The 25,272-nt window shown below is 34.3% G+C and overlaps 3 protein-coding genes across 4 annotated transcripts in view; 2 read left to right on the top strand and 1 right to left on the bottom strand.

Moving 5' to 3' along the window:
• Cdk9 (Cyclin-dependent kinase 9) overlaps positions 1-1,492 on the bottom strand; it is a 37,054-nt gene extending 35,562 nt beyond the window's left edge. The window contains exon 1 of one of the 2 annotated variants that reach the window (XM_089093992.1): positions 1,415-1,492. The gene's annotated coding sequence lies outside the window, so the exon portion shown is untranslated. Of the gene's footprint in view, positions 1-1,367 lie in introns of both variants that reach the window. The other variant, XM_089093993.1, reaches the window with a different exon arrangement.
• Positions 1,493-18,030: 16,538 nt separating this feature from the next.
• sel (canopy family protein seele) overlaps positions 18,031-25,272 on the top strand; it is a 130,206-nt gene continuing 122,964 nt past the window's right edge. The window contains exon 1 of the mRNA XM_089094469.1: positions 18,031-18,113. The gene's annotated coding sequence lies outside the window, so the exon portion shown is untranslated. The remainder of the gene's footprint in view (positions 18,114-25,272) is intronic.
• The window catches only part of Sdhaf3 (Succinate dehydrogenase assembly factor 3), a 43,302-nt gene continuing 36,077 nt past the window's right edge, over positions 18,048-25,272 (top strand). Inside the window, exon 1 of the mRNA XM_089094470.1 lies at positions 18,048-18,113. The gene's annotated coding sequence lies outside the window, so the exon portion shown is untranslated. The remainder of the gene's footprint in view (positions 18,114-25,272) is intronic.

The following is a 25,272-nucleotide window of genomic DNA, read 5'->3' as shown; positions in this document are numbered from 1 at the left end:
AACAATATATTCTTTAAATGAACACACAGAAATACCATAAAGGAGGGGGGAATTGCAACACATGTGGCACTAACATTATAAACATACATTCCAAGTTTAGCCATTTTGGGTGGTGCCAATTTACTGGAATGGTTACCACCTTATAGAGCAATCATTTTCTTTGGTCTCAGCACAGTTGTATGTCTGGTTTTGTCTAGATTCCAAATAGCATAGGCTTCAAATTTAATCTTGGCTAAGACTGCTGAGTAGTTGTTAAAACACTCATTGATTGTTTTTTATTGAATGCTGTTAACAAAGCAATACTTCCAGCCTGAAAGTTTTCTTCTGGAATGAAGTAAAAAAAAAAACACAATCCACACTTCTACTCATCTTTTCATGCTTTTTTGAGGAATTTAGGACCCTAAGGATACTAAATATCGGCCAAGGATCAAAAGGCTAAAACAAAACACCAACACAATTAAATTATTCTTTTATAATATGCAATATGTTTTAACAAAAAAAAAAATCAACAATGTCACCAGCAAATCCCAACCAGCCTAAACTTACTCAATAGCCAATACTAACTGCCTAAACCTATACATTGTGTCCAAGATTGGGGGCATGTTTTCCATGTTTAGGATGAGTATATTTTGATCAGGATACTTGTCAAAATTATGCATTGGCCAAGCACTGGGGGGTTTTACCTAATGTAATCCCTTCACTACAGCCTAGTTTTTATTAGTTTTATAAAAAATTTCCAAAATCTTGCTGAAAATTTCACATAAACCTGAAGGTGACTCATTCAAACAGGGTGTATGACTGCCTTTGCTCCAGCAGCACTTCACTATAACCCCACACAAAGCTTTGATATAGCCTAATTTGGGTAAATTGTTTGCAGTTCATATTATTGACTTATGAATAAAGTAAACATAGGCCTACTACTTGATGCCTTTTTTATGCTCTTTCCAAATATAATATCATTTTTGTTGGAAATGAATTTTAACATGACCACTAGGCTACATGTACAATTCATGGTATATATTTGCACACTAGGGGGGAGAGGGGAGTAAAGTTTAAAGTTACCTCTGATTTACATCATAAATAAGATACCCCCACCTCCCCTAGTGTGCAAATATATACCCTGAATTGGTATAGGCTATATAGTGAAGGGGGTAAAATTATTTTCTGAAAAAAATTATTATATATTTGGAAAGACATAAAAAAGGCATCGAGTGGTATGTTTACTTTATTTGTAAGTCAATAATATGAATTATGAAAAATTTACCCTAATTTCTTATAAACCAGGTAGAATCCTGACCCTTCTAGGAGACCCTGAATGAAATTCAACTTCTAAATATGACATTAAACTTGTTAACTGATAAAATTACATATTTTTGGAGAATATTGCAGTTTTCCAGCAAAAAAATATAATTACCAACATAGACATGTTATGATTTTTTGAAAATTGCGGTAAATTCTAAATAAAACGTAAATTCTAAGTTCTAAAGCCGCGTCTACATTCGGCGTTTTCTGAAAAACTGGGGCGGCAATCTGGGTACCACAACAGTGTTTCCACTTCTCCCGATTTTTCGGGAGATCTACCGAATTTCTAATCAATCTCCCGACAAAAAAAAGAAGTTACCGAATCTCCCGAAAATCTCCAGAAAACTTAATCCCCGGAACATTTTACTTTGTGGTCATTCTTTTTTTTTTACCTGGCTGTTGCCTTTGGGCTTTTAGGAATTTTTCCTAATCTCCCAGGCAATTGAGGCACCGCGATTTGAATTTATTGGCATAGGTATGAACACTGCCCATTATCCATTCCACAGTGGTTGCATTGATTATCTGTCTTTGATCATTTAAACACCATCAAGGTTTGTAATTGACTAATAATTTTCAATTCATAAACTAACCACAGGTGTCGGCTTGCACCAAGAAGATGGGAACTAGCAATATGTGGGTCCAGCTGATTCAGTAGGTTCAGAACGATCCAAATTTACTACAAATTTAAAGAAATATGACAAAAATTAGACTTTGTCTGCAGTTGCTCTGTAAAACTGAAGGGGTTTGCTTCAAATGATCCAATACAAGAAACAGAGATGAAAATTGCAGCATTTTGAAAACAATTTACAATTTTTGCTGGTTGTCGAGTTAGTCCCATTCCTGAAAAATATGCCGCATAAGAATGTTATTGATAACGTAAGATTGGGTAAGCAGAAAGTGACGAATACAGTCTGCCAGAGTCTGTCATTGTATTATAAAACATAAAATCGCGAAGAAAGGATGAAAACGAGTGCAATTAGTGGTCGAGAAGTGCCATTGACAAAGAATGGCGGTAACTTTCTAATAGTGCCAATGATGATGAAACACTGACTCTGACAACCGTGGATTACTGGAAATCGGCTTTGAGTGCGAGAGACCCCCGTGAAAACTAAACTTAGCAAAGTTTACAATACTTGTGTTCCTTGCCATTTTCGAACGTGGCTTCAGAAAGACTGTTCAGCTTACTCAAGAAGTAAAGACAGACCGAAGGAATCATTTGGTAACAGTAACCTTGGCTTCCACAACTCAGACGAAACTGGAAATGAAACAAGACGGAGTTACAGCAGACACACTGACGGTAGACCAGCCCCTCAGAAAGTGGCTAAAAGGAGTGGTAGCGTATGCCAGCACAGCTGAGTTAGTGCATGATCGGGGAAGGCTGCTCACATAAAAAGCCATTCGATAGACACATATTATGAATGTAATGCGGTATATGTATCTGAAAGTTTTGCAATTTTTTACACTTTTTTTCAGTTATATCAATACTAATGAGCTGTGACTTTGCGTTTTCTCTTTATCATTTGTAAATACCTCTGGGGATGGTGGTAAAAAAAATATCCACTTAACTCAGACACAATGGTCAAAGCCCAGGTGTCCGTAATTCGTCCTTATTTTCTGTCCCCGTCCTGAACTTAGTGGCCTGTCGTCTGGAATCTGAAAGGGCGACAAAAAATAGGGTTCGATGAAGAAAAATGTCTTAATTAAACAGCTTCAGAGTCTGAATGAGATATAACTGCGCTTAGTTTCAAAATTAAATACATTTCAAGTTTCTAGCTGCTTCCTTTTGTCATGTTTGACAATGTTGATTGACGAATTTTCTTTCCGGAATTGCAGCTGGCTCCAGTAAATCTGCACTCCAAACATTTAGAATGTGGTACTTTATACTCAAATCGCTCGAACACCTCCAAAAACTCAATACAAAATACACAAAACTGAAAATTCTACCAAATCCTGAGATCCATCTCCCGATTTTCTCCCGAATCCTGAGAGCCATATCCCGATTTTCTCCCGAAAATTGTCAAGATTTTACAGATTTTTTCAAAAGATAAGTGGAAACACTGTACCATAAACATTTTAAGGAAATAAGGAATAATAGTTGTAATATAGCTCTTACCCAGAAAAAGAAGCCTGGCTTTGATATGAAAAATTATAGTAGATTAAAAAGAAAATAGGGTTGCTTAATGTTCTGTTTTTGGCTGACCCATGCAGGTATTAAGCATAGGTTGTTTATCATAGGCAAAGCTGATAGTCCTCAGTTTGATAATTGTAGTAAGATAGTAAGTATTTTCCATTATGTTGTTGAATGTAAGGAATAGGGCCTATGAAAATTTGAGAAAAGAAATGATGAATTTTTGCAAAGAGGAAAATTTAGGAGAGTTTTCAGTAGCACTTGCATTAGGAATTTTGATTGATGATGATTTTTTGAAGTATATGATGATGGACATGTTTTTTAAGCTTATACAGGAAAGTGGTAGAGAAAAACACTTATCTGATGTTGATAGTATTGTAATTGCGGTATTGTCAGTGTTGAAAAAGGGATTGATTTTGTATGTGGAAAATATAAAAAAACAAAGTTTTTCCGAAGGAAGTAAAGAGCGAAGTTGAACCTTAAAACGGACAAAAGTTATTACTTCACAGCCTATTTAATATATATATTAATATAACTAGTACAAATAAACCAACTCATTATGTTTCCCTATGCTTTTATAATTATAAAAAACTAGCGCTTTACGGAAAACACAAGAGTCAAGTACAAAAACAGGATTATTGATTTAAGAGTCAAAAGTGAGCATGTAGCCTGACGACATTAAACAAATCTATAAAGCTTTTCATAATCTTACACCAGTCGTGACATTAGTAACTTTTAGTATACAATTAAAATTATCTTAAAAATATAAGCGTAAAACCAAATATTTTTTAATAACCGCGAAGTAATTGAACAGCATACAGAAATATTGGATTGATTTATCAAGCAGCATTTTGCTCTCACCAGCTATAATACAAATAGTGGGTAATATACAGTCTTAAATTTTAAGAAATATGCTTTAGTATCACTTGAAATGAAGATCAAATAAGACATAATATGAACTCTGGAAATCTGATTATATATCTCTATACAGGAGTGAATTTCAAGCTATGATACAAATTCTAAAGCTAGTCTATAGTCCTAATACTATCAAGATGGCCTTACTTCGAACTTGTATACAAACTAATCCTGACATGTCCTTTTAAGAACTAAAACGAAAGCCAGTCATTGAACTGAGCCATTGTGCAGAAGTGATACCAAATTAAACGTAAAAAAAAAGATAATCCTAAAATGGATTGTTGCTTCATCTGAAAAGGAATCGATAATATTTTGATTCTATAAAAATTGTCCTTAATTGGTTTGCTCTTACTGGACCAAAACTCCTATATTATTTTGTGTTTTCAGTAAAGCCCTAGTTTTGTATAATCATAAAAGCTTAGAGAAACATAATTAGTTGGTTCATTTGTACTAGCAAATAAACTGTACTAGCAAATATTAAATAGGTTGTGAAGTAATAATTTTTGTCCGTTTTAAGTTTCGCCTTTGATCTTTACTTCCCTCGAAAAAACTTTGTTTTTTTTAATTAATCTTTGTTCGTTTTTAATTAAAATTTAATTCAGAAAAAACGCTGCCGGGATCTTCTTTATTCATACGGAATAATGCATGCTCTTTATAAGTACTAATGTCGGTCCTTAGTTTTAATTTAAAGCTCCATTTTAATGCGGTTCCTAATTGTCACTAATCTAGGCGAGACGAAGGAGTTCTAAAAAATACTGTAAATGGCATTGGCAGCTACAGCACACTTTCATTCTGTAAAATAAACCTCATTATCCCTACTCCACGCTACAATACATGTTTCTCAGGAACGTTTTTTTTTTCGATGAGCAAAAAGCTGTTTTAACTCGACCGACTTCGCCTGAAAAAGCCATAATGAAGACAGGGCCTTATAAATCACCTACTGACGAGAAGAACTAGAAGTCTACTGTAACAAAGGAAAGCTGTTTAAGGGTTCATTTAAACGCTTGTATTTATACTTAATCGCTTTTTATAACTTTGACTTGATAGCACATTCCCACGAAGTGCGCTTTCGGTTGTTTCCCCAACATTTTTTAAATGAAACAAGTGCCTTTTCCAATGAAATGACCAAAAAGAGGTGATTTCAAAACCTAGGCAAGAGCAAAAACTAAGGGGGCAAGGACTTCCCCTCAATAACCACCGTTAGAACTAGTACCCGGGCTTCAACACAGAGTTAAGTTTGAAGGTTCAATTCAAAACTGTTGATCAATGAAGCTTAAATTTTGGTAGATGTTTAGTTTAAAAGTTTTTAGTTTTATTTAATTTGTTTTCTTAATAATCTTTTACTTTTAATATGACTAGTTGATTTATGAAACTTATTAGAAGACCTGGAGGGGGAGTATATGTGAGGGGATCTTATAAACCTCCAGTTAAGGGCTTTGGACCATAATGATTGCAATGGTACCGTTTTATGCTTCCGAACTCTTCCATTTAAGAAGTGGTACCAAAAGTGCCGTTTTTAGTGCTATATGGCACTTTTGGATGTTAAATTGATAAAAAGCACGTAGATATGAGTAATAGGTTTAAAATCTGCTTTCATGGGATATTAAAATGACAAATGATATAAAGCTCTTATAAAATGAGTGCATCACGCTTACAAAAATAGTGATTATCTGAAAAGTAATCATAAGAAGGGACAAACCATGATTGAAAAAAAAAATTCAAGCTGGAATTGACCGCATGATAATCTAATTTGAAGTCTAGCGCTGTATTGCCAGAACCACGCCTCTAATAACGTAATTTAATATATTGGTGTTTGTAGGACTTTAATTGTGTTGCTTATTAAGGGGGAATGGAGGAGGAAGTTACAGGAAGTGTTCTTGCAAACCTCCAGTTAAGGGTTTTGGCCCATAGTTATTACAATGATACCGATTTATGCTTCCAAGATTTTCCACTTAAGAAGTGGTGCCAAAAATGTTGTTTTCAGTGCTATATCTCACTAATGAATAATAGAATTGATAAAAAGCTCGTACATATGAGCAAAAGTTTTCAAATGAGCCGTTAAACATCACCATAAAAAGTTCTAGAAGCCCACTCGCCCTAGCTTTTCCACTTGAGCCATGGCACCAAAAGTGCCGTTTTTAGTGCTATTTGAAACTTCCAGATGGTGGAATTTATAGGAAAAACGTAAATGTGAGCAATATTTTTTATATGAGCTATCAAAAATCTATCTAAGATGTTCTAGTAGCCCGCTAGCCCCACTCCTCAAGAAACAGCATAAAAAGTGCCTTTTTTTCGTGCCGTATGGCCGTTGCACACGGTGAAATTTATATAAACCACGTAGATATGAAAAACGATTTTGAATGAGCTCTTAAGCATCTCTCAATTATGTTTTAGTAACCCGCAAGACCTCGAATAAAGAAGAAAAAATGACTGTTTTGACATTTTCTAACTTTTTGTTAATGTGCACTGTAATTCGCTCTTTCCTAAATTACAGCTAACACTTTAACAATGACAGAGTACAATGCAAGTTTTCCTCAGAGACTATTTGACATTAAAATCTTTGAGACCTAGGAGACGGTGGAGTTTTTAAAAACCTAGTAAATATAAGCAATAGCTTATAATTGAGCCATTAAACATCCATCTACGACGGTGTGGTAGCCTGCTTGTGTTTAAGTAGCTTACTGATGGGCAGAAGATTTACAAAACTTACTAAGGGGGCTGAAAGGGGAGTGTATGGGAGGGGTTCTTGTGAACCTCCAGTTAAGGGTTCTGGAATAAAACTATTACAATAATACCTGTTTTGTACTTCAGAGCCTTTCCACTTAAGAAGTGGCACCATATTTCCAATTTGTTGAGAAACAAAAATGTTGAATTCCCATACCCGAATTAAATTTTCAATTTGTTGACAAAACAACATGTTGGATTTTAAGATCCTTATTGGGTTTTCATCTTGTTTGCTGGATTTTCCGGTCTCTTATTGGATTTCCATCACTAGTGTCGTTCGATATGCTCGATCTGCACTCTAATATCTAGTTACCAGGATTCAGTTTCCATTTCTTCAATCTGAAGCATAAACTAATAAATAAAAAATAATCTCATTTATTTTACAAGTACAGAATACTACAACAAACAATTTTTACCAAATAATTTGGCAACTCTTAATGGCTGCATTTTTTCATAGTAGAAATCAGTAAATCAATGGCGTAGTAGTAGGCCGATAGAAGACACTTGAGTAAGAAATATCTTCCAATCAGGAAAACAGTGACACACGGACCTGAAATGAAGGTGAAATCAATCGTAGACAAAAATAAAAGAAAGACTTCCCCCCCCCCTTTTTTCTACATCCAGAGCTTAACGGTTGCAATAATAATGCCACGAATCCTGTCTTTTCTGAACATCTTTTACTTACTCGTCAGATCTTATCAAATCTCTTATTCGCCGCCTCATCAAATCTGTGTGTCATAAAACTGAAAACTTGTAAAATAGATCTTCTGCTTAGATGAAGTACTACAAAATTATTTTCATCTTCACAACCTTCCTCAATCCCAATTTATGAAGTTTTAAAGATATGCAACTAAATTTCCTAAATTTTGAAGAAAAAAATATTGATATGGCTTAAAATTCTACTCAAATAAAAGGAATTCCATTTTCGGAACTAAACCTTGAGAAAAAGAAACTGATAACTGAAAATTAAAGTAAAATGTTTTTTTGTCAAAATTTCAATAAGTATAGACCTGGCATGTAGACAAATTTAAGGACCATCTAGAGGGAGAAGGAGTCGAGGTAAGTACTTCAAAATACCTTCCCGGGACATACTTTGGTACTTATGTACTATCTGAAACACACGCGCTATCTTATATAGGGAAGATGCGGGTTTCTTTCGAAACTGGTTTCTTTCCATAGAGAAATGGATTGTAAAGCGTGGTTTGTTATTGGGTTTACAATATTTAAACTATTGTTTTTTTTGGGTTTAGGGGGAAAAAGGTACCTACGTTTGGTTAGGCATTTAATATATGCTATGCGCTATCCCCTATCCCCCCCCTAATGTGCAAATATATAGCCAACATTTGTTTATAAACTATTATATTCTTATCTTATCTTGTTTTACTTCATTAGTATCAACCAAACTTCACTTTTCGCGTATGTTCCAGATAGTACATAAGTACCCATACTTTAGCCTGTAGACCCATCCATGAAAGTTTCATTTTCCTAACCTAACCCCTTTCCAAGGTAGTCAAAAGTAGATAAAGTAGAATTGGTACTGTTCTATTAGCTGTAAGCCACGCAAGATATATGATAAAAGAAACTAATCAAACAGGTTCTTTCAAAATAGAATTGGATTGCAAACAGTGGTTTCTAACTGCGTTTACAATATTCAAACTTTAGTTTTGGGGGGGGGGGTTAGGGGGAAAAGGGGTACCTAGGTTAGGTTACGTATTTAATATATGCTATGCTTTACCCCCTACCCCTCTAATGTGCAAATATATAACCAAATTTTGTTTCTAAACCATTATATTTTTATCCTATTTTGTTTTATTTCATTAGAATTAACCAAACTTCACTTTTTGCATGGTTTACAGCTAATAGAACAGTACCGTAGAATTTTACCAAATTTCGTTTTATTTATAAAAATTAACTATCTTAAACATTTTGGGAAACATAAGACACAAGTTATCAATATTAATAAGCTAAACTGAATACTTACCATCACAATCAGACTGTCGTCTCTCTCTGATCTCTCTGAATCAGAATGTCTTTTCTCTCTGAACTGAATGCCCCCTAGGCAAAATTGTCGCTTTGTCGTTTAAAGGTCTTAACACTAAATCTACTTCTTTATTACACGTTTGTAGGTAGTTGAAGGAGATGATTCTTTTGTCAAATTGATCTCAAATCATAACAGTCTAAAACAAAATAAGAGACAAATTAGGTGTTAAGAGGAGGTTTAGTTGCTCTCCAATCTTTACGGTCTCTTAAAAAGGTCACAAGAACAAAAAAAAAAAAAAATAGAAACGCATCCGTGATGAGTCTTCTGGCAAAAACATACAATTCCACATTTGTGCAGATAGGAGATCATAACCCCCATAATAAAATTTTCTAATATGCTGAATCTGAAGGTCTGATTTACATTAAGATTTATTGACTTTTTGGGGGGTGTTTCTCCCTTTTTCGAAAATCGGGCTCCCTGTTTTCAAAATCCCTTAATCCATCAAAATCGCTTTTTCTTCTGAGGCTTGGAGCCTTTGGTGATTAGATATTAAACGCAATGAAATTTATATATTTGCAATCTGCATAAAAACCCAATTCTTATCAATTTTTATCAAAATTCCATTTTCGAATTTCGGTTACAATTTAGCTGAGTCGCTCCTTAATTACAGTTTAACACTATGAACTGTTTGATAAAAAATATTGGGCTAACGTCCTATTTTTTAAACAATCCTGTAGCAAACCAGAGTTTTTGAAGCACGATTCATGCTATTAAAGTGTAGTATTTCTGAGTCCAGTTGAAATATGTACTATTTTAGAATATTATCTTTTCTGGGGAAGCAATCGGGTCCTTTACGTGTACGTAAAGGACTGAAATACCCTTACACGCGTCTTCTTTTCTTCGATTTATTTGCTTACTTGGTTATTCAGCGTAAGCAGCAAATTTATGGCAAATCCAAGGAAGAATTTTTTTGAAATTCTTTTTGGCTCTCATTAAAAAAATGAAGTTCATCGCAAAAAAATATAAGTTGTTCACACAAAAAGGTTTTTCGTTATGAATTAGAAAAAATTGAATTCAGAAAGCAATATATTTTCACCGTTAGTACTGTTAAGATTAGGGTAGTATCTTAAGAATTTTTTTTTACCTACAGAAACTCACAAAAAATGTATTAAAAAAAGCGATTATAAAAGTTAAAAGATAATTTTTATGCATAAATTTCTGCGTGTTCATTTTGCAGACAAGAAAGCTCAACTTATTTCAAAGTAAAAATGTATTTCTTTCTTTTTTCGTTCATCAAACCAATAGTCCTGGAATATAGAAAAACGGTTCATTTGAACGGAAATTAAAAGTTTTAGTGCCATTTTTAGGCGACCAATAAGATTGGAGGGCAACTAACTCCTCTTCCACCTGCCTTTTTTCCTAAAAGTCTTTTGATCAAAAAATTCGGGCTAATTTCTTAAGGTTAAAGTAAGCCTTATGAGAAAAATAAGCCTTATGAAGTAAACCTTTGTGAAATAACCTTTAAAGTAAGCCTTATGAGAAAAATTTGACCCTTTAAGGTACAGAAATATCCCGGTTGCGCTTTTCTTTGTTATTCCTAGGGGGTGATCGCATTGAACCAATAGTCTTAGAAGATTGAAAAAAGGTTCACTTGAACGGAAACTAAAAGTGCTAGTGCTATATTTAGGGGAAAAAATTCCACCCATCTTTTTGCAGTAGGCATCACGACTAGGCTAATTATAGAAAGAAAAAGCCAAGACAGATAGTCCAAGTAATTGAGAGGCAAATGTTTAAATGGCTGTACATGTAAATGGCGGGAGTAAGTATGACTCTCTTAATGGACATAGCCTTTAAAGTAAGCCTTATGAAAAAAAATTGACGGAAGTTCGAAAAAATTTTAGTTAATAAAAGTTACAATAATTCCATTCCAATCATTCAGTAAAAATCATCAAAAACAAAATCATTCCATTAAAAAACATACAAACCGTGGAATGACGAGGAATGATGATTTTATTAATAATAGTAAAAATAATAATAATATAATGCAAAACAAATAGGCCACAGGGCCTCTACAAAAATCTTTTAAATTGACAAAAATTATAGGCACTTTCACCGTAATATCTGTCCAGTTCCTGTTTGAACGAGTTTAATGAGTTGGCATTGATGACTTCGAAGGGGAGCTTGTTCCCTGTGTTGTGTTACTTGCTTCTTGAACACCCATCGGCCAATGTCCTTTTGGAACCTCTCCTCTTGAAGCTTGAGGTTGTGACTACGAAGGTTCGTGTGGCTGAAGCTGAGAACATTGGTAGCCTGGATATTTTTGTAGGCACCGTAGCAAAGCTTGAATACCTTAATTAGGTCTCCACGGTTTAGTCAATAAGCTAGTGAAGGAAGCTTGAGCTTTTGGAGCCTATCTTCGTAAGGTAAGTTTCTCAAAGTCGGACAGAACTTTGTTATTCGTCTTTGAGCTTTTTCGAGACCTTCGATGTCTTTGTTGTAAAAGGGACATGTAGTGCAATGACCATATTCAAGGATTGGTCGTACTAAAGCTTTGTACAGAAGGCAAATGGTTTTATCATTTCCAAAAGTGAAGTTGTGCCTTAAAACTCCTGCAACATGATTTGTTTTCCCAACAATGCTGTTATAGTGGGCCTGGAAGTCGATGTTGCTGTTAATGACCACTCCCAAGTCGCGCTCCTCCTGGCATGATGTGATTGGTAAGTCTCCTAGTCTATATTCATAGTGGATAGTAGGTTTCCCTCTCATTAGCTTGTGGATTTTGTCAATATTGATTTCTATCTGCCACTTGGACATCCAACTATTGAGCTTTTCAAGGTCCTCTTGCAGAGATAGTGCATCGGCAGCTGTTTTGATTACTTTATACAGCTTGGTGTCATCAGCATACAGTAGAACCTCTGAATTGATGCCTTCTACTATATCATTGAGATACAGGTTAAATAAGAGAGGGCCAAGGACCGAGCCCAGGGGAACACGGCTGATTACCTCGACTTCAAGTGTGCTCAAAACTCCTTCTACTGATACTGTTTGAGACCTTCCAATAAGAAACTGTTCGATCAAATTAAATGTGGTTCCCAGAACAAGGTTGCGGAGTTTGTATAAGAAGCGACGATGAAGTACTTTGTCAAAGTCCTTTTTAAGGTCTATGTAAATGACATCGACTTGATCACCCTTATCTGCGTGTATTTTCCTGTTTTCCACTGCCAGAAGTAGCTGTGACGCTGCGGACCTTCTCTTCAAGAACCTAAATTGTTTTATAGTGATTAACTTTCTTTTGCTCAGGTGCTCAAGGATGTGGTCAGATATGATAGATTCCAGTAATTTGCAGGTTATGCAGGTTAGACCAATCGGGCGGTAATTTAGAGGATCTTGGCGGTTTCCCTTTTTGTGCAATGGTATCACCGTTGCCTTTTTTCAGATACTAGGGAGTTCATTCGACTGTGAGGATTTTTGAAAAGTCATCGATAGGGGCTCTGCCATTAGATCTGCGGTTTCTTTTAACACTCTGGGATGAAGTCCATCTTGACCTGGCGATTTGCTTATCCATAGCCTTTTGAGTTTCTTCAGGACCACCCGTGGGTTTATCTCGACCCTAAGTGTTTCGTCAGAGACTATTGTTTGCAGGGTTGGTAGTGACGACTGAATAAGTTCCTGGGTGAAGACAGTAGTGAAATACGTGTTCAGTAAATCTGCCTTTTCTGCATATCTTTCAATCAGAAGTCCAGCCGTAGGGTCTTTTAAGCTTGAGATATCTGGCCTCGCAATGCGTTTAGAATTTATGTGGTTCCAAAACATTATGGGGTTGGTCTTGACAGATTCTGCAAGGTTTTGCTCTCGCATGCTAGCTGCTTGCCTGGTTCGTCGCCTTACTTTGTTTCGTAGCCTTTGGTAGGCTCTTGATTTGAGAGGGCTCGACTTGTCAGCTACATAATTTTTCCAACAGGCTTGCTTTTTCTTGATGAGGTCGAAAACAGCGCGTGGTAGGGTTGGTCTTTTGTATTGTTTGGAAACTGATACGTGTTTCTCCTCAGCCTGAGACATGACGGAGAGAAATTTGGAGTACATTTCGTCACAACTTTCAGTCGAACTGAACTCTTTTCCCCAATCCACTGTGCTGAGGTCATTGCGCATCGCAGCGAACTCTGCTCTATTGTAATTGTTTCTTGGTGTTTTTTTTTGTCTTTGCTGCCATTAGCCAAAATCTGGAAGCCTACGATACAGTGATCAGACATTCGCACCGGTGCTAGTAGGCGGATATCTTCTACCAGTTTTGAATCGTTTGTCAGGAGCAAATCCAATATACTTGGTCTATTCGTACCTCTGGTTCGGGTGGGCTCTAAGATCAGTTCGTTCAGATGAGAATTATTCACCACTTCTAAGAATTTCGCCTCGGATGATGTTGGGTTGTGTGAGTGCATGTGCTGTCTAGACCAGTTGATTTTTGGTAAGTTGAATTCACCCACGATGACTACGCTTGATAAATTTTCACTGCAGATCTCCGTAATTTCTGCAAGCAAGTGCGAGTCATTTTCAAGACTGCTATTGGGACTTCTGTAGTAGATTCCAAGTTCGATATATACTCAATCAGCTGCTGTTATTTTTAACCAGATACTTTCTTTGGATAGTTCGTTTCCTCTGGGACTTACTGGGCTTTAAAACCCAGTAAGGGCATGTGTTAAAAAACAGGCCTTGTGTTAGATCAAACGTCCTCTGTGTCCGCAGAGAATAAAATCAAACGATAAAATTCCTGTTCTTCTTCAGCTAGAAATTATGGGCTTTTCTTTTCAGTCAAGATATTGACGCGTCTATCCTATTCCAGTGTTTTTAAAGACGGTCAGTTTTCTGAGTTAAAAATAATAAAGACCCCACTCCGCAATAGACTCAATCCGAAAACTGTTTCGAGTCTTCTGCATGTCAGAAGAGCGATTCTTGACCCAAGCTCTTGGGAAATCCTGAATACCCTTGTAAGAAAAGCAAGAAAGTGCAAAGAGTAAGCCTCAAACTCAACAATGTTCCCAGATTGCTTATTTTTGCCCCGCTGTAAAAATATCTAATATGTTTTGTCTTATGTCTGGATAAAAAATAAGTTTTAAATTAAGTTCAAAGCGAATTAGCTAAGTTGTTTCTCTAGATTTTGCTGAATAAAAATGCAATCTTTACTTGTTATTTTCTTCAGAGTACCAAACATTACATCAAAATAAATGATAAATTGAAAACAAACTAAGGCCCAACTTAGCAAAACTTGAGCAAATGTACCCTATGCATAATATACACCTGATTTGTTTCATTTCTGCACATTCTCGGTGGGATTTTGATCAAAAACGGTGAATGAAGATCTATTTAATGGTTTATTTTTTTGCGTGAGAACAAAGTATCATTCATAATTGCTTAAGAGAAAAGGCCAAATTGCACCCCGAATCAACTCGATTTTTTTAAAGCCTGGCTGTTTATGCTACAAAAGCAAAAAAGGTTTCCAATTCATTAAAATTTAGAAAGAGGGGGGGGGGTCAAATTTTTGAACTAAGATACAAAAAGGTACCTCTTAAAATTTGGAGGTGGGATTTTTTTAAAAATAATCTTACATTAAAAATATTTTTCAAAATATACATGCAACAACTGCCCCCCCCCCTCTAAGTGCAGATCCTAATAGCAAATTAAAGAAACTTTGCTTGAAAATAGACTTTCCTGTCAAAGGTTACGAAAAAGTTACGTTTGTAAGAGTTTAGACGTTACGAAATTTTTTGGTCTGTTGGCCAGGGTTACCCCCTAGGTTACGTTTGTACCATTTTTGGTACGTTTTAAATAAAACGGCACGTTTTACGTTACGGTCCTAAAAACGCTACATTTTTGTCACGTTTTTGAATTTATATTAGAATTATGTTACGCTTTTGAATAATGACTAAGTTTCACATTTTCTGGGTAATCTATTTTTTCCCTCGTGAAAAATCTGCTGTTCCCATTTTAATTACACTGACATGAGTATCGACATTCTTTCACATCGCGTTCATTTAATCTTATTACACAATCACTCAGTTATTAGGATGAGAAAATACCCACTTCGCTTACTCGCATAGTAAGTTAAGATAACACTGTCTCTCAAGAGCATAAGATTATCATTTGTTTAGTGACAAGTGACAATTGTCAATTAGTCACCTCAATAACTTTCAATTTCATCAGTATTGAGTTTGAATCTTGTTCCGTCAACAGTCACACTGGAACTATATGGAAAAGGAGCTAGCTGAAGTCAGGAAGGGAAATGTATAATAAAAATAGGTAAACAATATTAAAGCTATTTTCTTTATAATTTATTTTTAAATAAGTGATTATAAGATGATTTGGTACTTGTCAATTAACTGGTACACACGCGAGAAGTCGAGTTTGGTTAATGCTAATGAAATAAAACAAAATAGGCCTTTGATGAAAATATAATAGTTTAGAAACAAATTTGGGCTATATATTTGCACATTAGGGGGTGGGGGGATAAATCATAGTATAAAATAAATAAGTAACCCAATCTAGGTACCTTTTCCCCTAAGCCCCCAAAAAACAATAGTTTAAATATTGTAAACGCAATGACAAACCACGCTTTGCGATCCAATTCTCTATTGACTGATACCCGTTTGACTAGTTTCCTTTAGCATCTATCTTGCATGTATACCAGCTAATTGACAATTACTGATGATATATATATATATATATATATATATATATATATATATATATATATATATATATATATATATATATATATATATATATATATATATTATTCTTCGCGTAACAACCTCACTCCCACCCCTTCTGATTCGTTGGAATATCAGGTTATATACTAAACTTGCTCTTTTTATATGGGATTATGAACAGCTGGTATTAACAAAATATATGAAACTGTAAAAATGAGCCATTTTTTGGCTATATCTAAGCATTAGCATTGAGGAGGGGGTGGGTTAGTTGATCCGGAATTTTTGATTTTATGCTAGACTTTTTCCAAATATCATGGTCACTTTTTGACATTATACCCCCCTCCCCATCTGAGTTCCCACATATAACTGTATAAATATATTTCATCGTTGTGTCGAATCTTGCGATGACATTCATTCTTGTTGTATTCTTTCGTGTTCTTTCATATTGTAAAGTAAGAATTTTATTGGTTGATTTTTTTTTAATATATTCCTAGGGCTATATCCTGGACCATCAGGGGGATGGGTATATTTTCAGAAAAGGGGCCATGATATTTGGAAATAGTATAAAATAAAGAATTTAATGGTACTGCATGTGTGCATAGCATGTTTTCTTCAGAAAAGGATAATTACTAAATATTCGGCTTTTGAAAAAGACAACTATCCTAATGTCCATTTTTATGGAGAAGGTAAACAGTCTTGTATCTGTATAGGGTAGGCTTACAGTCTACTTAAAATATGATTCATAGGGATCACGTAGGCTGCACTGAAGCCCCAACCCCCTGCAAATGTAAATTTCTTCAAATTTCTCGGCATTTTTTTTATCAAATTATAGGGTTTTTTATTATCCCCATGAATTATTTTTAATTAAATCATTTTTATTAACTCACTGGTCTTTTTGTTCCATCTTCCATTAATTTCTTTGTCACGCGATTTTTTTTAATTTGTGAACTATTTTACAACCACTTCCGAATATTTAATTACTTCCTACTTTTATCAGTATAGCACAACGATAAAAGCACTTCCTGAGGCTGTGTTAACTTAGGTTGTAATCTTGGATGAGGCATTATATTTTTTTTATTGGAAAATTAAAATATTGAAAATATTTTCTTCCAGAATCTATAAATATAAGTGAAAATTCGGGGCAAAAAATCGATTCGCTTTTGCATAATTTGATCTTTTTTGTTTGTTTTCCTCAACTCATCGACTTTTTCCGTTTATGCATTTAAAACCAAGGTAAATTTTGTGTTTATTTTATGTAAAACCCAATGCTTTTTGTGCCCCTTATGTTCGATTATATTCATATATTCCTGAGAAAAAAAAGATAATTCTCTCCTTTTTAGTTCATTTTGAAAATAAGTTTAATTTTTTTTTTTTTGTTTGACCTCCTCCCCTAAAAATTCTTTGTACGTGTCTGGACTAGTGAGACCCATCAAAACAGCTTTAGGATAAGATTCTTCGGGTTAAATTGTGTGAATTCTTCTTTTATTTCTTGCTTTCTTTTGGTTGGGAGTTACGATTCAGATTACAAACGGAAAAAGGCATTTTATGTAAAACAATTGCTGTTTCGTATAAGAACTGAAGACAACGATTGAAATAATTTTTTTCGATAAAATAAACAAAAACTTTGTCGCTCGGAATTGCTCAAATCTTCATTTTGGAGCTATGCAAATTTAAAGTTTGAGGAGGTGAGACTGAGACCGAGCCAGTCTAAAATATTAGACGGGAAGGGAACAGTTAAAATGATTTTTGGGTGTTTTTAAGAAGCTGGATTTATTAAGACCGTTTTTATTGAAATTTAACAAAAAATCTTGTTGGTTATCTTCTTTTCTGAAAAAACTCTTAATTATCCTGTGTTTATTGATTTGCCTTTTATCTTGTACGTATTACTCATCAACTTTTGGTTTAAAACACCAATAATGGCAATTAAAAACAACAACAACAAAATAAGCAAAATAGCACCCCGGGGTTATATACAAGCATCGAAGGGGTGTCTTTCTGTTGTGCAGGTAAACTGGAAGCAGCACTTATAGTTGAATAAATAGGAATTTCCTGAAGGTAAAGAAGCACGAACTGTTAGTAATATATACTTTTTAGGCACCTTTTAAAAGGTGGAGGGAGGATTTTTAATGAGATTACGTAAAAAAATATTTCTCAAATTATACAGGCAACAAATATCCCCTCCCCCCTTTAAGTACGGCTGTTGATAGCAAAATTAAGGGACCCTGCCTTGAAAAAAGACTTTCCTATCAGAAGTTACGAAAAGATTACGTTTTTAAGAGTTGGACGTTACGAAATTTTTTGATCTGGTGGCAACCCTAAATGGGCAGGATTTATTGAATGAAAAACACCTGAATAATTTTAAGTAAGTTTTCTCTAAAGATCTTTACCATCGATGCTGAATTGGCTCAAGAGTACCCAGTAAACCGAAGTAAACAAGACTTGCCATCCATTTTTTCTCATTGGCAAAAAGTATTCATACTAGGCCTGCCAAATATTCTCAAAAGATGGAGCATAGGATAGGCTTAGGGTAAAAGACCAGTATCCATTTGAGCAAAATTATGTAAAACTAAAACCCTCTAATCTTGTTACCAAAGAGGAATTGAGAAGAATTGTATATATCAATGAATAGCTAAGAATCTAAGCTATGCATTGATATAGTTATTACTAAAATTATTCTAGATTAAACGCTTGAAATTATTAGTTTATTGACTTACCTCCAAGAACCTCTTTTGAAGAAAAATGGATCTTGTGACTCAAAAGAATGTATAAGCCTAATCTAGCTGCAGTGCATAATTTAGCAGAAATACTGGTAAATTTCTGGCAGTTCACATTATTACCTCAAATTGCAGCTAAGAGCAATCTAAGGATTTCTCCTTGTAGAGCTCTGGAATGATGGCTAGCCTAGCTGTATGCAGGTTCACTGGTGACCAGGTGCTGTTGTATCTTCTGTAGCATCACAATTGAGTTTACACTCCCTGGAGGACCAGTCAGCATCTAGCCTTCATTTAAAAACATCAATGGATTCAGCAGTAACTGTTTCATTAGATAGTTTGTTCTAATTATAGACAAAACATGTTGAGAAGAATTAGTACAGACTCTAGAAATTATAGACTGCTTGACAAGTTTCAAGTGATCACCTCTAGTTCTTGAATTGGTACCAACAGAAGGGAATAAGGTACTTTCCCATTATGTGGACACCTCTAAAAAGTCATATTTGGTTAACGCTAATGAAATAAAACAAAATAGGATGAATATATAATGGTTTATAAACACATTTGGGCTATATATTTGCAGATTAGGGGGGGGGGGTAAAGCATTGCATATATTAAATACATAACCTAACATACAGTACCCTTTCTCCCCCTAAACCCCAATAAACAACAGTTTAAATGTTGTAAATTCAATGAGAAACCATGCTTTTTGATCAATTTAGATAACAATTACCTGCTTTATGAGTCTCCATCACTGCATTCATTTGACTGTCTATAGCTGAGGTGTCCACATAATGGGGAAGTACCAGGAATAATGCAGGGAGAATATTATCCCTCAATAATTAAAAGGTTAAAATGGCATCCCCTCTATTTCTCCTGTAAATGAGTGCAGGGAGGTTCAGCTTTGACAGTCTTACAGGGTAGAAAAGCTCTTGCATGCCAGATATCACTTTAGTAACATGTCGGGTAAAAGACCTCTTTTTGGGAAAGACCACTTTTCTTTGGCATTTTGGAAAAATAGCAATGGGTTTTTGGACTGCCCCTTTTTTACTACAGTATGACACAATGCAAGTGTAGACCCAATCATCTCTCACTAGAGCCAGCCCAGTGGGAGTAATTTGTCATCATAAATCCAAGGTGTGGTCTCTGTTTTGACAAGCAAGTGAAATGAAAGAAATATATATTTAATATTTGTGATTTATAGAATAAAAATCAAGAAATAAAAGTTATATTTTTAGAATCAGAAGACAATCAGCTTTCTATTAATATGTGAATAATACTGAAACACCATAAATATATTTACATCAAAATAGTATAATTGGTAGGCCTATTTCCAAAAATAGTTCTTTCTTTGTTAATCAATAAACTTATCATTTTCAGTGAATGATATTAAATACTTTCAATAATAACCATGTTGCTGTATAGCTTAGATTTCTAACTATTTATTGGCTTATGCAAACCTTTTCTACTCTAATTTGATTACAAGATATGAGGTTTTAAGTTTTACATAATTTTGCTCAATTGGATACTGGTCTTTTACCCTCTTTGCACATCTTCAAGAACTTTTATGTCTTTTATATAATATAGAAAGGCAAGAGACATTCCAACTTCATGCTTAGGATGCACAAGTACCTTATAAAGAAGACTGATGACTTTGGGGGAACAAGAGGAAATAGTTCACTTAATCAGTCCCAAGTTGAACTAGCCCCAGCAGCAGACCTCTTAGCATAAGTGCTGAATTTTAGTTCATAGTCAATAGTGATACCAAGATCTTGCTCATTATTTACAGAGAACAATAGGAGACCTAAGAAAAAATATGAGTGATCAGGATTTTGTTTGTCAAAGTGAATGGTATGGCATATGACAACATTGAATCCATGAGCCAGGCATTCAACAAGAAACTAAATCTCTGCCCCTTCACCACGCTGTTGAGTATTATTTTGCAGAAGGGCATGATCTCACAGGACAAAGCTAGTTCAAAAGGCTTCATGTGATCTGCATAGAGTTGATTTGCTGCTTATAATGGAAGAAGCATTATTGATCAAGATACTAAATAGTATAATATACCCAAAAAACTTCCCTGAGGAACTCCACTCAGAACACACATTAAGGAAGAAAGAATACAATTACCAGAGAACTGAACATGTTGATTATGCAAATAAAGAAAAGCAAGGATATCTCTTCAAGCTTTACTGAGCATAATTTAATCGCAAGTTGATTGTGACACACTTTGTCAAAAGCTTTAGAAAAGTCAAGCAGAATCATGCCAGCAGGCACCCTATACTATTGTCTTAGGAATAAAGTGAACATACTGCTCTCTGCCTTTTTTATGCTCTTTACAAATATAATAATTGCTTCTATTTGAAATTCAAATTTGCTCAACCCTACCCCCCTAATGTGCAAACATATACCCTGAATTGGAGTTTTAAATTACAAAATACAGTGCTATTTTTGTTGATGGCATCTGAAAAACTTGAAATAGTAGGAAAATATTTTATATTTAAGTTGCCTAATAAATGAGGTTTGAATTGTTATAAATAAGTATTTTTGGAATATGTTACTCTTGAACAACTTATTTATAAACTACTTATATGTTTTTACCACTTTTCAATAACTTAACTAGTATTGATAACTTCTTTGTGTGGTTACAATTCAGGGTATATGTTTTCACATTAGGCAGGTAGGGGTGGATAAATTTGAATTTCTGACAGAAGCAATTATTATATTTGTAGAGCATAAAAAGCATAAAAAAGGCATCAAGTGGAATGTTCACTTTATTTGTAAGTCAATAATATGAACTGCCAAAAATTTACCAAAATACTTACCTAAGTAAGTTTAGAAAAATTCTATCTCTAAGCCTCCTTAATTATCAGAATTGTTCCTTGTTGAACTGCTGTAACTGCAGAAGGATCACTCTTCTGAAGAAAATATTATAATAATAAATTAAGAACAGTAGCTATCCATTTTCTCAAGTGAAGCACTTTCCAAATATAAAATTTGTTAATCTAACAATAGCTGGTAAAATTCTAGTTTTGCTACTTTTGACATCTTTGAAAGGGGTTAGGTTAGGAAAATGAAACTTTCAGGTATGGGTCTGCAGATGGTAAATTTCTAGGTGGCACTACAATTTAGTTAGGATAAAAGTGAAAACATTTTTGATGTCTTTTTTTATGCTCTTTAATTATGTTATGTTGAAAATTGCATCTTGAGCCCTTAAAGGGGTCCCAAAGGTATTTCATTTTTGTAACCACAAAAAAAGTTATAACCTAACCTACAAAATGCTTGATTTTTAATTGAAGCCGTTTTCCTACCGTTTCAGGTTTTTCAAATTCTATCAACAAAAATAGCACTGAATTTTGCAATTCTAAACTTTGTTATCAACAATTCAGGGTATATATTTGCAAATTAGGAGGATGGGGGGGGGGCGTACAGTTCATGGTAATTTTGCAGAGGGCCATATAATTTGTCTAGGATGAAAGTGAAGACAATGCTTTTTTTATGCTCTTTCATAATTCATATAAAATACCTTTTGGGCCCCTTTAAGGGCTCAAGATGCAATTAGCAACAGAAGTGATTATTGTATTATGAAGGAGCATAAAAAGGCATCAAATGAGGTTTTCACTTTCATCCTAGCTAAATTATAGTGTCACCTAGAAATTTACCCCACAGACTAATGTATGTTCTGTGAAGGTATTCTGAAGTACCTACCTTCACTCCTTCTCTCTCTAGAGGGCAGTGATAGCTCCTGCTGTTGCCAATCTTTGTCAAGTCTTTGCTTGAAGGCAATCGTCGAGTCTGCAGACACTGTTAATAGGGAAGCTTGGCAATACCTTCCCAGAATATGTTTTTGGTCCTGGATTCATTACTGAAATTTTGATTTTCCTAACCTAACCCCTTTCCAAGATAACAAAAAGTGGCTAACCTAGAGTTTTATCAAAAGCACTCCCACCCCTGTTGGTCCCAGATATACCTCTGGGCTAGGGTACAAGACCTCTTTTTGCAAAAGATCACTTTTCTTTGGCAATCTGGAAAAATAGAAAGGGGTTTTTGGACACCCCATTTTACTAGAGCATGATGCAATGTGAGGGTAGTAACAAGAGCCTGCCTTCTTGGTGAAATTTTGACCAAAAATTTGTCAGCATAAATTAAAAATTCGGTCTCTGTTTTGAGAAGCAGTTGAAAAGAAAGTTATATTTAATATTTGTGACGTATGAAATAAAGATCAAGCAATAAAAGTTACATTTTTAGAATCAGAACCAAATCAGCTTTCTGTTAATATGTGAATAAAACTGAAACACTGAAAGGGTATGTATACCAAAATAGTATAATTGATATTTCCAAACCAAGATCCTTGTAGGTAAGTGAATAAAGTAATAATTTCAAGTGTTTGATCTTAAATAATTTTAGTAATAACCGTATTGATGTATAGCTTAGACTTTTAGCTATTCATTGATGCATACAATTCTTCTCAATTCCAATATGGTAACAAGATATGAGGGTTGTTGTTTTACATAATTTTGCTCAATTGGATACTGTTTTTTTTTTTAACCCTATTTTAAAACTTAAAGAATAAAGATCTAGATAAGAGGCTTTTCTCTACCCTGGAAAGTAGTTGAGGAAGGTGAATAAAACACCCAGGGATGAATTCATATCCTCAATCATCACACTGGAAGGTATTTTAAGGTACATATCTCCATTCATTCCCCCTTCAAAAAACACTAAACTGTTATAACTTTTTACAATCTATCTATAAGATGGTGATATAAAAGTTAATTATGTTATAAAATTTAGATCTTTTGAAAATGAAATTCTAAAGACCTAGATCTTAATAAGAAAGATCTGAAATTATAAAATTTAGATCTTAATAAGAAAATGCCAAATGAAAGAAAAATTATTAGTCCTGAACCCTCTATGCTATAGCATTGAAACTAGTTATCCTGCTTTGCTGTATTATCTAGATTTTTAATATTACACTTGAAATTCTCCAAAAAGAATTTGATTTGTTAGAGAAATTTGGTATTAGCTAACAGTTTTTCATTAGATTGTGCCATATTGTTGTTAGGAAAATTTCTAGCTGACTGATTTTGTTCAGATGGTAGAAAAAACCTTAAATAAGGCACAATGAAATTGTTTTTAGTTTTATACCTTGTTCATTTCTCATTTATGAGGTTTTGAAGATTTATTTTTTTATTTCTTAAAATCATATTTCTCAAAGTTAAGAAAATTCTTGATATGGCTTTAAATCCTGCTGAAATTATCTCAATTGTATTTCCAAAAACTAGAGCACATGACAAAGAACTTAGATAGATATAGATAGATAGAAAAATCATAGATAGATATAAACTTGTCATCTGTGGATTCTTCAAAGCTCTAGAAATATGGAAAGGTTAAATATGATAGCTTAACAACAGCCTCTGGGGTAGTTTATATTTATTCTCTGGATTGAGGGGGGTAAGTATTTGGACAGTTGGAAGTTAGAAAATAATTCTTACTTCATAATATGCAGAATAATTATACCTAACACATTTTGCATGCAGACCCACTATAATTTACTCCCACTCCCCTAATGTGCAACTATATGGCCCAAATTTGTTTCTAAGGTAACAAAGAAACTGGTTTGCTCTTGGTTTTTACACAGCATAAACTTGGGTGAGTGGCATATAATACACAAGTACAAGGTTTTTTACTGTCTTGGAAAGTAGGCTACTGTTGAATAAGACTAACAAAACTTTCAGGAATGGATCTATAGCTTAAATTGAGCCCTGGGAAGATTTTTTCAGCTCCTTTTTGGTCATTCCCTGTCTCTATGGCTTAAATGATTTCATAGAGGATATGTCTCAAATTTGACAAACAAAATTTTTCCTTCATTTTTCCTTCTTGGAAGTATTTTTTTTCTGTTCTGGGTTTTAAGTATATTTCATTTATCTTTAGTCCACATATACGTTTTTATTGTTGTTCCATTTGTCTGTACATTTCTACTGTCCATCTTATACCTCTACGAGCTCTGCAAAACTCTGCAATTCTTGTTCTGAATAATTTCAGTTCCTATGTTTCTGCTTAGTTGTCTTATGAGAAAACTCAGGCTATGCCATTGGCTGGTCTTTTTCTCCTTTATTAGACTCAGTTTATGTATGATGTTTTACTTGGTTTAACATCCAATTGTTTTATATAGCAAATCATCTTCGAAACCAAACTGGTTAAGCATGACAGAACAAGAAAATACAAAAAAAGGAAAAAAGAATCATAGACATTGAAAAGAGAGAATACAGTACAATTAGTTTTGTTTAGGCCTCTGCTCAACTGTCCTTGGCACATAATTAAGAATAAAAACGAAAAAAGTAAAGATACAAGTCATTATAAGTCAATAAAAGTCAGGATTATATAAAAAGACATGTCTTAAGAACAAACTCCCAAAAAAGAGAGGCCCTTGCTCAGCAATGATGAAAAGGCAACTGAATAAAAAACCTGATATCAAATGGGAGTTCAAACTTTCAGGTGAGAGTTTTTTTTTGTAAGGATTTTTGAATGCTTATTGGTTTGCAGGAATGATATTATCAGAGAGTTGTATTAGGTAGCAAAATATGATTTTGTGAAAAAGTATCTCATTTATTTCCATCCTTTGTATAGCCTACTTTTTTCCACAGTCTTATTTTGCAATATAGTAGAATCTGATTATACCATGCTTGGAAAGTGATTATCATTCAAAAAGGCCTTATAAAAAACAGATTCCCTTTTGAAAGTTTGAATTGCCATTTGAAATTGGATTTTTTATTGTTTGTCTTTTTATTGTGTCCTGCTTACTTTGATATC

Source organism: Artemia sp. Qi Xiang Cuo, chromosome 9 (genome assembly GCF_049724085.1).
Source record: "Artemia sp. Qi Xiang Cuo chromosome 9, ASM4972408v1, whole genome shotgun sequence".
NCBI lineage: Eukaryota > Metazoa > Arthropoda > Branchiopoda > Anostraca > Artemiidae > Artemia > Artemia sp. Qi Xiang Cuo.
This window is presented reverse-complemented; position numbering and strand designations above follow the sequence as displayed.